The 15,127-nt window shown below is 40.4% G+C and overlaps 1 non-coding gene across 1 annotated transcript; it reads right to left on the bottom strand.

Annotated features, from left to right (window-relative positions):
* Nucleotides 1–11,522: 11,522 nt before the first annotated feature.
* Nucleotides 11,523–11,626, bottom strand: LOC129401460 (U6 spliceosomal RNA). Its single transcript, XR_008628359.1, has one exon. It is a non-coding gene; the product is annotated as a U6 spliceosomal RNA (small nuclear RNA).
* Nucleotides 11,627–15,127: the final 3,501 nt, after the last annotated feature.

Genomic DNA, 15,127 nt, shown 5'->3' on the forward strand with positions numbered 1-15,127 from the left:
AGCTCTGCATTAAAAGGAGCATTTTGATCATCTATCTGTGAGTTCCCTGTTTCTTTGCTCCTCTGCTGGGGAGGCGGTTCCCGGCCACCAAACACACCCCACACCTGAACTCACAGGATTTTTAAAATCAGAAATAAAAAGAAAATTCAGTTCTGAAAGTTTCTATATAATCTTGATTTATGTTTATGTATTCATAGTTGATATTCTTATATGACATCTGAATTTCAACTGCTATCATAGCACCAACCTCTGCACCATCCATGGCAAGTGCGTCACCATTATGCCCAAGGACATCCAGCTGGCATGCCGCATCCGCGGAGAGAGGGCATAAAGTTTACGATGCTAAAATCTCAGAACTGGGACAAATGGAGATGCTACTGGCGCCCACTTGAGTAAATAGATGATTAACAGGATGACAGTGCTACAGTGCTATCATAGCATTGTGAGGGTTAATGCTGTTTCTTATGTTTCAAACATTCAAGAATCATTTGTTTGCCATATTATGGATTCTTCGGTCAAGCTGAATTGATTTGATTCTTACTCTAATAAATGTTCCTAGAATTAAATGGCAGGAGATAGAGAATTAGCACGTGTTCTAGGGTAACATTCTTCGACATTTTTAAACCTGTAGACCAGCACCTGTCTGGTGTACTGGTCCACAACTATTGATTATATCCAAGGTGCTAGACCAATGGTTTTCAAACTCAACACCTGTGAGCCAGCCCTGCTGAACAGAGTTCGATCTGCACTCCATTTGCTCCCCCCCAGGAGTGACCCATGATTGAAGAACAAGAGGTCAGCCATGAGCATACCCAGTATGTCACTAAGAAAAAAGTGAGATACCATGAAGGATCACTCTTTCAAGTAAGTATGTTACCTCCGCAGGAAAAAAAAAACTAGCAGCAAAATTAAATGGTGTGAAAGCAGTCCTTTGTAGTCCATTAATTTTAAAATCAATCCTAGAATCTGGTTCTAATTTAAAAATATTTTCCACTTGTCTCAAGAGTAAATTACAACTACTTTTACATATATCATATTTAATTACACAAAAATACCCATGGTATTAAGCTACTAGATAAATACATGGAATAAAACAAAATACTTCAAAATTGGACATTGATACTTTCTAAACTGCTTATGATTACCAGAGGAAAAACGATATTATATAAAAATGAAATTAGATGAATAATTTTAAGCATGAAAACACTATACACCTAGAGATATTTACTCACTTCTATCTCACTTACATTAATTTCAGCTTTATAGGATGTTAAAAACACCTAACACCTTAATTTCTAACTTCAAGGTTATAAAAACTAATATAAATATCCCTTAGGTTGGATTTAAAATAAATATTCAAAGTTTCTAGAGCTTCTGTTTTGACAGTTTAGTTTGCTAAGTGGCATAGACACATTATATTCACATATCTGATTTCTGTTTCATAAGATCTGTGTTTGTTAACATTTCATAAAAATAATACAAGTATTTTCTGTGATTCCCCCATTCAAACAGTCCAAACAAAGTCAGTCATTACTTCTTTTGAAGACTATGAATTAATTACTAATCAAAGCAGATACATACAACAAATGTTTTACACCCAGTATTTCCATTTTGAGAACATGTTTAAGGTTAGACCTTTATATTTCAATCATTTTTACTTACCAATAATTATTACCAGATAAGATATTTTACGAAATGTTTGCTTGCAGGCTTCCAGCCAGGGTTCAATCACTGGTACCACATATGGTCTTGACAAGAGTGACTTCTAAGCATAGAACCAGGAGTTAGTTTTGAGCACTGCCTGGAGTGACAAAACAAAATGGGATTTGGGAAGGGTTGGATTTACAGGTTACAAGAAGAAAACCTCAACTCTAAGGGGTATTTTTACAATCATAAAAATTCAGTCTCCAAATAGCCAACTCAGTTAATCTAGTTTAAAACATAAAGTAGTATAAGTAAATGTACTAATACACAGTAAGATTGAAAAAAACCGTCATAACCAAGTACACAATTGTCATGATAAATCAAACAACAAATAATAATTCAGAGCTCTTCTAAACAGACCAGACCCCCTCTAAAAGCCAGAGACCATGCTGGCCTTGAGTACCCCTACCACTACTCTCTTTTACTGTCTTATTCTTAGGATTCTAATCTAATCTAATTTTTTGACTTTAAAATTTATTTCTTGGGACCAGAGTGATAGTACAGCAGGTAGGGCACTTGTCTTGCACTGGCCTACCAGGTTTCGATCTCTGGAATCTTATATGGCCCCCTGTGCATCATCAGGAGTGATTCCTGAGTGCAAAGCCAGGATGTAGCTGTAAGCATTGCTTGAGCATTACTGGGTGTGGCCCCCAAACAAACAAAAATTCATTTCCTACTACTGCACTTAGTAGTGCCTGGCTGTCTTCACTGGTCCCCTCGGAGGGGATGGGTTGCATTTCCCTCCCCACCCCAAGCAGAGCCTTGACAATTGAAGACTTCCGGAACCAGCCACAGTCATGCTGAAGGCCACTCTCTACATGTTCGGATGAGCCTCACGCATGAAGGGGCTGCCATAGGAACCCAGGTGTGTGGGACCCGGGGCTGAGACCTCCAAGCCTGCTTGGATCAGGACTGAGCCTCCTCTGCCCAGATTTCCCATTTCCCAGTAGCTAGGCAGTCACACCCAGGGACTGCCCCCTGCGCCGTGTAGTAATCCCGTCAATGGCCAGCTTCCAGAGACTTAAAAGCAAGCTTCCAGACATCTTATAGCCTACTTTTTCCTCTGGGAGAATCTGGAAAACTATTGGGAGAGCCTCACAAGGTCCTCATGGTGTATTAATATGCCAAAACCAGTAACAAGCTGGGTCTCATTCCCCTGACCGTGGAAGAGCCTCGTTGGAAGGATGAGTAGAGAGGCTCCTAAAGTCTCAGGGCTAGGACGTTACTGAGACCGCTCAAGAAATTCGACGATCAAAGGGATGATGATGATGATGATAGTAAGGGAATAATAAATGGCCAAAGTTATCTGTGATTGTAGTATTGGAATGAGGTATACATGGAAAATGTGACAGACTGCATTGTGAATTCTGGTATCTTGATAAAAATGGAAAGATATTTATAAAAAATTTTAGGTTCAAAAATTGTGTTTGAGAATTATGCTCATGAACATTCATTTGTATTGCTGAATTACAAAAAATCTAGATATATGCAAACAATTTATAAGGATAAAATTCAAAATGAAAATGTATTTTCTTTATACTGCATTTTTAATAACCATGGAAAAGCAATTACTGACTTTCTTTACACTGTGCATAGAAGAAATATAGTAAAAATCTTCACCTTTATCATTACCTTCGCAATGAATATGGTTTTCTTTTGTTTTATATAACCAATAGCATTTTGGGGCTGGAGCAATAGCGCAGCGGTAGGGCATCCGCCTTTCATGCAGCCGACCCATGTTCAATTCCTCTGCCCCTCTTGGAGAGCCTGGCAAGCTACTGAGAGTACTGAGCCCACATGGCAGAGCCTGGCAAGCTACCCGTGGCATATTCGATATGCCAAAAACAGTAGCAATATGTCTCACAATGAGAGACGTTACTGGTTCCCGTTCGAACAAAAAGATGAGCAACGGGATGACAGTGACAGTGATTTTGGTTTTATTATAGCTTCAAGAATTGCTCAGAATTTCAAAAACATTGAGACAAAACTCTCTTAAACTTAACAATGTATTTTACCAGCAGATGGCATGGCTCTCTCAGTTTTCTCTTTATACACACATAGCTGCACAAAGAAGCAAGACAGAAGAAGGCAATTTCAGGTAACAGATTTAACTTTGAGGGAAGTAATCAGAAAAAAATGAACATCTAAAAGATTTAATTGAACTGTAGTTGGTATTGGTGTTGGTCCTGAGGGAAGTATGTAGAATGCAGCAGCTTCAGGTGCTCAGTAAGGGCCTTATCTTGCCCCGTGGAATAAAGACTTGACAACACAGGCCTCTAAGGATGAGGCTTGGTTGGCTGGATTTCAGGTAGGAAACACATGTTCCGAATCGCCGTGGCTGAGACTGCTGAGCCACACACTGCCGAGTCCAGCTGGAGCCCAGGGCTTAGCTTTGCAAGCATAATGGCAAGCATGGCGTGCTGTCTCAAAGACAAGCAGAGGAACGAACTCAGGAGACAACAAAGATATGTGCCAGTGAGGAAAGCACATCTCTCCCAAACCAGAAGTTGCTGGGATGAAGCCTGTGATATCACAATTTCCCCATATAGAAGGATCCATGCTTCAGAATTGACTCAGTCATGCCACGTGCCTTGGAGTGACATTATTTTACAGGGGTGTTGGTGCCCTGTGTCAATCCTCTAGCCTCTTTTAATATTTGAGATTTGGAGTATCTTTTGTTATTGACTAATATATTCTAACCCCCTTCCTGTCTTGCCTTGGATTCTTTTTCTTCTGAAGATGACATACAAGAAAGAGCAGATTCCCTAAGTATGCTAAGCTCTGTTTCATGGAACCTTTTGATGTCCTTTCTACTCACCACAATAACTCCCCTGATAAAAATACTTATTTAAACTGTGTCTGAACTTGCTACTTTGGATGACCTCCAAAGCCAGAGTGGCTTATGCTTTTAATAAAAGGAGAAAGTTGACTGAGTTTGGGCACATATTTTTAGTAACTAAAATATTCAGTGACATAATCAGGTTTTGAAATTATTAGAACAAAAAAGTGAATTAAAAATTACCAGTTATACTTAATATTAATTTAAATTCCCTTGGTACCAGAGTGGAATTTTATTCATAATACCACTTTTTTCTTAACTTTAGTTCTTTGTGCCTCAGATTTTTCATGTGACTATAATTTTTGAGATTCAAGATCATCCCTCTGATTATGAGTCTTTTATGATTTTATATTTAACTGCTGATCTAGCAGATTATTTCCCTTTTCAGAGTATGTAGATTATGTAATCCAAACTTGCCACCCTGAATAATTCTCATCAACAAAATACAGGCACATGTTTTAGGCTTCTTTGCTTATATAAGCCCCCTATCTCTGATTTTAAGGTCACACCTGCCTGTGCTCTGGATTTTTCCTGCTTCTGTGTCCAGGGATCATTCCTGATAGTGCTCTGGGACCATACGAGATGCTGGGGATGGAATCTACAAAGGCCCCATGCAAGGCAAACACATTACCTGCTATACTATCTCTCTGTCCCTATATCACTGTCTCACATAAGTACCACAGCTAAATTTATGAGCCTTACACTTATATTACCTGGAATTGTAAAAACAAACTATAGACATCATAAAAACTGTTATTAAAATTAATTACCTCTTAAGGTGAACCTCTCATAGAAAGAAAAAACATTGTAAAATGTAGTTACATTTTCTTTGCAATAAATCTGAAATAAGTCAGAAAATATACAAATAATAAAGAAATAAGCAAATAATAATAAACAAATGTTTGGAAAAAATTAGGTACTCAAATATAGCACTAACACTTGATGAAATTAACATTTGTTACTTGACACTACACCTTATGGATAGGACTTCACATACAGTAGCAAATTTTCAATAGATTTTTGATTGTTTTACTGTGGTTCCATGAATACGTGAGCCACAGACTCCAACTATAAGGTCTGTGATTTACCAGAAAACTCGTTACTGTGACTTGAAATTCATTTCTCCCTTTACACCAAGGCCAGGCTGCCAGTGGCTCCAGAGCAATGACTGAGTGTGGTAGGAACCTAAGAAAGATGACCCAGGAATTGGAAGGGTTCCGGCTGACCAGCTCTGCCCAGGGATTTTCACTAGTTCTGGCTGTCCTTAAACACGGAAACAGTTGGAAATGTTTTCAACCTTCCCTCTCTCCTCCTCTTATGGTCCTCCCAGCCACATCTGCTCCCTTCCCCTTCTCTTTCATAATCATTTCCTCCAATAGAAGTCTCCCACATTTGGGGCTGGAGTGATAGATAGCACAGCGAGTAGGGCGTTTGCCTTGTACTCAGCCGACCCGAGTTCGAGTCCCAGCATCCCATATGGTCTCCTGAGCACCACCAGGAGTAATTCCTGAGTGCAGAGCCAGAAGTATTGTGCATTGCCAGGTGTGACCCAAAAAGAAAAAAGAAAGTCTTCCACACTTAATTTAATGCTATACCTGCTTCTCTGAAGACCAGACTAACAGACATACATTTTTATTGCAATTATTATGGAAATAATTTTCATGTTCACATGTGTCTCTTTGGCTTAAAATTGTACTATGACATATTCTCACTTTCTGACCCTGTCTCTATCTCTGTCTCTGTCTGTCTGTCTGTCTGTCTGTCTCTCTCTCTCTCTCTCTCTCTCTCTCTCTCTCTCTCACATACACAATATATACCACACTGATTTGTAGCATTTTCTAATTACAAAAGTCATGCATGCTCACCCCTTCCATGAAGCACAGATGGGACTCATGCCCTGTACGATGCTGTGCCACTCCCCCCACCCCAACCCAGTCCTGAAAACTCAGTGCTGGAAAAGAATTGTCATATTTAAAATTTGTCATAAATTTTAAAACACATTTAAAATCCCATTCGTTTTATGGGAATGATTAATTCTGGCATACATAGTATGCAGCTGTGAAAAATAACAATGATAATGTATTTAAAAATTTTTTTTATTAGTGAATCACCATGAGTTACAGTTACAAACTTATGAACTTTCATGTTTGCATTTTGTTTATATCCCTTTACCAGTGCGTGGGAGGGATACTGGAAACATTGGGGGAGGGGACTGGGCATTGGTGGATAATGTATTTCTTTATATGGAGAATGTTTATTATAAAATTTGCCAACCCCATCTGTACCTATATGTTCATTGCAGCACTGATCACAATAGCCAAAATCTAGAAACAACCCGAGTGCCCTAGAACAGATGACTGGTTAAAGAAACTTTGGTACATCTACACAGTGGAATACTATGTAGCTATTAGGAGAGATGAAGTCATGAAATTTGCTTTTAAATGGATAGACATGAAGAGTATCATGTTCAGAAAGAGAGGTACAGACACAGAAGGACTGCACTCATTTGTGGAGTATAGAATAACATCACATGAGGCTGACACCCAAGGATAGTAGATACAAGGGCCAGGAGGATTGCTGCATAGCTGGAAGATTGCTTCATGAGCAGAGGGGAGAAAGCAGGTGGAATAGAGAAGGGATCACTAAGAAAACGGCTAGAGGAATCGGTCGGGATGGGAGATGCATGCCGAAAGTAGATAATGGACCAAACATGATGACCTCTCAGTGTCTGTGTTGCAAGCCATAATGCCCCAAAGTAGAGAGAGAGTATAGGGAATATTGTCTACCATGGAGGCAGGGGGAGGGTGGGAAAGGAGGGGTATACTGGAAATATTGGTGGTGGGGAATGTGCACTGGTGGAGGGATGGGTGTTTGATCATTGTGTGATTGTAACCCAAACATGAAAGCTTCTAACTATCTCATAGTGATTCAATAAAATTTTTTAAAAGACTGAGAAAAATAAATAAATAAATAAAATTTGTCAACCCCCAAAAAGGAAGAATAAAATGACACTAAAAAGATAATTTTGACATTTCAACAATTAGGTTGATACTCAGTCCTTTATTCATTTCCATTTTTAAAAATTCCTGTTGTTTGAATAACAAATGTGGGGATATCTTAGCCATTTTAGGGTCAAGCATCTGCTTTGGGGTACTAATGTTAAAGTAGATGTCCTATTCTAGGTAGCCTACTGATCTGAAAATCAGGGTATTGTTTACTTAGTAGTTGCATCACAAAGTTTACAATTAATTGGAAATTTTGTTGGTCATGCTGTTACTGTGGTATAATGAATTTCTCAAAAGAAAATGTGTTTTAAATTTTTTTTTAATGTAGAATATTTTTTGGTTCAAATCTGCCTGTACTCAGGGCTAACTCCTGACTCTGTGCTCAGAGATTACTCTTGGCAGGAGTTGGGGGACTATTTTTGTTGCCAGGATTTGAATCTGGGCCATCTATGTGGAAGACAAGCATTCTTGTCTCAATGTAAAATACTTAATACATAAAAAAGTATGCTTCATTAGAAAATATGGTCAGAATTAGATATATCAGACTTTATATAACTGGAAGCAGAGGTTTTATTTATTTATTTTTTTATTATATTTACTTTTATAAATGGATGACACATTAATAATCCTCATTAACATGGTCTTATGTCACTGAAAAACTAGTATATATTTAGTATGATATATTAAAATAGAGCAACTCTAGGGATGTAAAGTCTTTCTCTAAACATATGTGAGACATTAGGAAAGTTCTCCTATAGTATTTCTCTAGTCTGTTGTACTCTACTAGTCCTCTCTACTCTAAAGCATTATGCAACTTTTTCACTCTATGATTCCAAATATAACATTCTCCCCTTCCCCCCATTTGAATTGGTAATAACAAGCACCTTGAGTTTTAACCCTTTTTAAAATATCCAGGCATTGAGCCCATCGATAAGAAATACTTTTGAACTAACCTAGGTCAAGAAGTTTTATTGCAATGTCAATCATAAAAGCTTCCAAGAGCAGGCATCATATGTGGTCAGATGACACTGATTTCAAACTGGAAAGAAACTAATGTTAGTAGCCTGAGTACTCATGTACTTTTAAGAACATATAGGAAAAAATCTATTGAAGTTTCTGCTACATCCTAATATTTTGGCTTCTCTAGCAGGTTAATTACATTAAAATCAGTTCATTATGGAAAACATTGAGGTGGTGTCAATGTTTTAGGCTTTCCCAGAAGTCAATAAGCCTATTTGTCTATCATCTGTCTTCTATGTATGGACCTATCAACTCTAATTACTATGTCCTTTTCAGGTGCTCCATCACTCATTGGCCAGCTCCCTGGAGAATTGGAGTGTTGATATTGTTTTTAGCAATGGCTTACAGATGAAGAAAGAGCTTCACCTGAAGTGACATCTTGCCCCTACCTAAAATTTATAAAAATACATGAGAAGAGAAAAATATTTAGAGAGGAATTAGAACATTGGGACTTTCATACATCTATGTTCCCTGCATTCTGGAAAATAATTGACAATCTCATTAAGAACTATCTTTACTGGACGTACTTCTCAGTCCAGAAATGCTATCCAAATGCATGTTTTGGAGCACAGAAAATATGTTGGAATATTAGCTTTCAAAACGTTTGCTCATTGATTCAGTGTGTTCAGTAGCAAAATAATCTAAATCTCTATTATAAAAATATCTGTTGAGTAACATGTAACATGAAATATAGGATGAGGTGTCATTAGCTTTTGACATAAACACTGATCTCAACAGAGAGCTAAGTGAAGAAGAACAGTTATAAAATCGTTTGTATACTAGGAACTGCTCATTTTGTTTGTTTGTTTTGGGGCCACACCTGGCAATACTCCTTGTTACTCCTAGTCTTGCACTCAGGAATTACTCATGGAGATGCTCAGGGGATAATACGGGATGCAAGGAAGTGAACCTGGGTCATTGCATGCAAAGCAAGCACCCTACCTGCTGTACTATCAGTTCAACCCTGCCATGCTAATTTTCTATGGATGAATTCAGAAAAGATAACTTCAGAGAAAGGCAAAGAAGGTAGAGGGGCAGAATTTCAGAGAAAAGCAGATTTCTCCTTTTATATCCTTTCAACAGAAGGTGGGGGTTAGGTGAGCACTTTCCACTGAGTTTAAAATATGTTGGATGGTAAAACAGTTTAGGGCATTGACATTACCTTCTAGTATTGGATCAACTAGTATTTTGAGTTCTTAAGCACATCCCCGGACCACCCTGTGACCTTCTATTCCAGTAATTCCTCTTTGGGGCATATTCCTTATCTGGCCCTGTCTGCTGCCTTTTGCCCCTACCATCCCCCTCTTCCTTTAGCAGGGCCTCCAACTGCGGAGAGATTGACAGGGGGCAGAGACCCCCAGGTTGCTTCCTGCTGTAAGTGGTGGAAGGTTCAGGCTGCAGATGCAGCTCCCTTTCAAGAGAATAAGACGAATGTTTTTGATTCTTGAAGTCCTCTTCAGTTAATGAAATTTGTTGGCAAATAAAAGCAAAGGTTTTGTTTGTTTGTTCACTCATTTTCCGTCTGACTGAAGTGCGCATGGGGAGCGTCTGGCCTGGGGCCCATATGAGGTCGGTGAAATCTGGAGACCTGGCCCTTTACGCGACACACGTGCTTCTCTTTAGTGGGCCCAGAGTTAAGGTTCACCTGCATTGCATGGCCAGGAAACATTCAAGGTGGTAGAAAAACTTACCAACCCTGAATTAAAGTAATACAGTTCTCAAATAATTTCCATTTCAGATAGAAAATTCAGTTTGTTTGTTTTTACTTCTGCTCAGAAAACAGATAAGAGAAAGAAATGTTCAGTGTGAGCTGATGTTGATTTTTTTTCTTCTAAAGAGAAAGGTTTTTTTTCTTCTAGATACCAGTAGACAACTTCATCTATTAGCAGTTTATTGAAATAATAAATGTGCCTAATTAAGTTTGATATAATATTTTATAGATGGTTTCAGTTAAGTATCCAAAGCAAACAATGTTAGCACTGTCTGTAGCACTGTCGTCCCATTGTTCATTGATTTGCTCGAGTGGACACTAGTAACGTCTCCATTGTGAGACTTCTTGTTACTGTTTTAGGCATATTGAATACACCACAGGGAGCTTGCCAGGCTCTGCCGTGCAGGCGGGATACTCTCGGTAGCTTGGGAGACAAGTACTGAACTTAAAATGTTATCAGCTGCTTGATTTATTTGTTTGCTTGCTTTTTGGTTTTTAAGCTACGTTGGCAATGCTCAAGGATTACTTCTGGCTTTGCACTCAGGAATTACTCCTGGTAGTGCTCCGGAGACCATATGGGATGCTGGAAATGGAACCCGGGCCAGCCATATGCAAGGCAAGCACCCTGTTATGACTGAATTAAAGTAATCTATTTTCTTCAATTCTATGCATATTTAAAATTTTAATAGCTTTAGTTTTAGGGGCCACACCCAGCTGTGCCCAGGGCTTAGTTCTGGTACTCAGGAGTCACTCCTCAGGGTGTGACCATATGGGAAGCCAGGGATCAAAACCAGGTGGCCGGCATGGCAAGTGCCTTACTTACTATACTATCTCTCTGGCCACAAAATTTAATAGTTTTTAAACAGTCATCAGGGTGGAGGTGTCAAGCAGTGCTGAGAGACCTGGGGATCTTTCCCACCACCCCTTCCTTCCTTCCTTCCTTCCTTCCTTCCTTCCTTCCTTCCTTCCTTCCTTCCTTCCTTCCTCCCTCCCTCCCTCCCTCCCTCCCTCCCTCCCTCCCTCCCTCCCTCCCTCCCTCCCTCCCTCCCTCCCTTCCTTCCTTCCTTCCTTCCTTCCTTCCTTCCTTCCTTCCTTCCTTCCTTCCTTCCTTCCTTCCTTCCTCCTTTCTTTCTTCCTTTCTTCCTTTCTTTCTTTCTTTCTTTCTTTCTTTCTTTCTTTCTTTCTTTCTTTCTTTCTTTCTTTCTTTCTTTCTTTTTTTCTTCCTTTCTTCCTTTCTTTCTTTCTAAATATGGAGCAAGTCATGAATTTCCATGTCAAGCTGGCGAAGGGCCATGCTAATCTACTCTGTATCATTCTCATTTTAGTAAAAGAGCTGCACAGGTGAACAACAAAGTTAAAATGTCTGGAGGAAATGAGTGTTCCGGACCACATTCTCAGTCTCATTTCTTCACACTTCCTTGGCTTGCCCACACACCTCATTTCTGTGTCCTCATAGCTCAGCAACGAACTGAAATTTTTAGTTGTCTTCCATTAATGCAACGTGCCATCTCGCCTTCTCTGAGAAACAGGAGCTGAATGAAATCTATTAGTTTGTCTACTTGGGACACACACTCAGCAATGCTCAGTGTTCACTCATAGCTCTGTGCAGTCCTGAGAAACCATAGAGATGCTGGGCAGGGGAGAGGATAGTACAGCGGGTAGGGCATTTGCCTTGCATGAGGTTGACATGGGTTCAATCCCTGGTATCCCATACAGTCCCCCAAGTACTACCAGGATTAATTCCTGAGTGCAGAGCCAGGAGTAACCCCTGAGCTTTGCTGGGTGTGACCCAAAGAGCAAAGAGAGAGAGAGAGAGAGAGAGAGAGAGAGAGAGAGAGAGAGAGAGAGAGAGAGAGAGAGAGAGAGAGATGCTAGGGATTGAACTCAGGTCGGCTATGTGCAAGGTGAGCACCCTACCAGCTGTGTGCTATGTGTCCAAGCCCGAAAAGTGAAATGTAAAAGAGAATATCAGTCAAGGCTTTTCAGCTGTTCTTCTGCATCCTTGAATCATGGCCAGACAACTGATCACAAGGGTTTCTTCCACGCACACAGTTGGCATATGACAATGACAGCAGAGACACAGCAGGATGAGAACTGATGCAGGAGCGGTTATAGCCAGTCTCTGTGTTCATTTGTGTTCTTCAATATTTTAAAGAGTTGAGGCAAACAGGTAGATAGGAATAGGGCCCCCATGGCAATGGAATTCCTGGGACATAATAAAACCAACTAGCCTCAAGGTTGTTAGGACTTACCATGCAAGCACAGAAACTGAAGAAGGATAAGACCTTTGCTGGTTCCAGCACAGACCCAGAGGGATTTGAGCCCTCCTTCGAGAGAGGCTCCAGCAGGAACAAAGATCAAAGGGATTTCAAACAAGAACATCAACTGCTCCCAACTCTACCCACTTGATAACAGCCCCACAACAGACTCCTACCTAGGTAGAAAGCCCCGAATGGGGCAGCTTGGGAGGAACTCTACTAAAACCAACTGAACAAAGGAAGTGTGTGCAGATGCTGCTCGAGCCCGTGTGCTGCTTGTGTCCATATGTTGTGGCCAAGCACATGTGGTGCTGAGCACATGTGTCACCTGCATCTCCCTCCCTTGAGATGTGTACTTTCAGGCTTTCATACCTAATGCTAGGGTATGTGACAGGGCTCCCTCCACCTTCAGAGAAGCCCATGTTCTCTTGTTCTCTTGAGAACATCACTCTCTCTCTCTCCCTCCCTCCCTCTCTCTCTCTCTCTCTCTCTCTCTCTCTCTCCCTTCTCCCCCTTCCTCTAAAACTTCCACATAAAATCAATTTTTACTACACTACTCATCTCCTTCTGATATTATTTCTTTTTGTTTTTTAAACAGGAACCACTCAGACATGAAATTCTTTTCTGTGAGAAGACAAGGATCCAAAAACCTAGGTAAGGCCTGGGGCTGACTTTCCTCTCCTGCAAAGAGCAATTCCTCACTCCAGCAGGAGTCCACGGATCCCCAAGAAATCTGGTAGTGGCTGTTAACTCCCATGCCACAAGTAGACATGGCTTGATGGCCACCCAGTGGGGGCTGGTGGGACTCGAGGTTTGTGCCATGCAGGGCTCATCACAGTCCTAGCCTTCCCAGATGCCCTGTGGTGGCAAGATAGACAGGGTAAAAGTGGTTATCTCATAGTTAATTTTTTTTGCATGTATCTATCCAGTTTTCCTAGCACCACTTGTTGAAGAGGGCTTCCTTGTTCCACTTCACTGTTTCTTGTTCTTTTGTCAAAAATTAAGTGACCTCTGTCTAATGTCAGGCACAACAGTAAAATCAAAGTGGATTGAAGACCTCAATGCCAGACATTAATCCATAAGGTACATGGAGGAAAATGTAGGCAGAACCCTCCATGACACTGAAGCTAAGAGCATCATTAAGGATGAAACAGCACTGATCAAGCAAGTGGAAACAAACATAAACAAATGGGACTACATCAAACTAAGAAGCTTCTGCATCTCAAAAGAAACAGTGACTAAAATACAGAAAGAACTGCAAACCACAGCACCCCAAAGGAGAGAGAGAACAAAAGGGAATGCCCTGCCACAAAGGCGGGGTGGTGTGTATGGGGGGGTAACGAGATAGGGGTGGTGGGAGGGATGCAGGAACCATTGGTGGTGAAAAATGGGCACTGGTCTAGGGATGGGTACTCGATCATTGTATGATTGAAATGCAAGCATGAAAGTTTGCAAGTCTGTAAAGGTACTCCCATGGTGATTCACTAATAATTTTTTTTTTGCTTTTTTGGGTCACACCCGGCAATCCTCAGGGGTTACTCCTGGCTTTGCACTCAGGAATCACTCCTTGCAGTGCTGGGGGACCATATAGGATGCTGGGAATCAAACTCGGGTTGGCTGTGTGCAAGGCAAATGCCCTACCCACTGTGCTCTCACTCTAGCCCCTAGAATTTTTTTAATTAAATAAAAAATAAAATAAAATACAGAGAGAGCCCACAGAATGGGAAAGAACATTTACCCAATACCCATCTGATAAGGAATTAATATCCACGATATACAAGACACTAATAGAATTGTACAAGAATAAAACCTCCAACCCCATCAAAACATGGGGAGAAGAAATGAACAGAAGTTTCCTCAAAAAAGAAATACAAATGGCCAAAAGGCACATGAAAAAATGTTCCACATCACTAACCATCAGGGAGATTCAACTCAAACCAACAATGAGATATCATCTCACACCACAGAAATTGGCACACATCAAAAAGAACAAAAGCAACCGGTGTTGGCAAGGATGTGGGGAAAATGGAACGCTCTTTCACTGTTGGTGGGAATGCCGAATGGCCTAACCTCCCTGGAAAACAATATGGAAAGTCCTTCAAAAACTAGAAATTAAGCTTCCATATTCCATAATACTACTTCTGAAATATATACCCAGGGTGCCAAAAAAGCATAGTAGAAATGACATCTGCATCTATATGTTCATTGCAGCACTATTCACAATAGCCAGAACCTAGAAACAACCCAAGTGCCCGAGAACAGATGACTGGTTAAAGAAACTTTGGTACATCTATACAATGGAATACTATGCAGCTGTGAGGAGAGATGAAGTCATGAAATTTGTTGTAAGTGCATAGACATGGAGAGTATCATGCTAAGTGAAATGAGTCAGAAAGAGAGGGACAGATATAGGAGGACTGCACTCATTTGTAAAATATAAAATAACATAATATAAGATGGACACCCATGGTCAGTAGACACAAGGGCAAGGAATATTGTCCCATAGTTGGAAGTCTGTCTCATGAGCTGGGGGAGAAGGCAGCTGGAATAAAGAAGGGATCACTAAGTCAATGATGGTTGGAGGAATCTT

This window comes from Sorex araneus, chromosome 1 (genome assembly GCF_027595985.1).
Source record: "Sorex araneus isolate mSorAra2 chromosome 1, mSorAra2.pri, whole genome shotgun sequence".
Classification (NCBI taxonomy): Eukaryota; Metazoa; Chordata; class Mammalia; order Eulipotyphla; family Soricidae; genus Sorex; species Sorex araneus.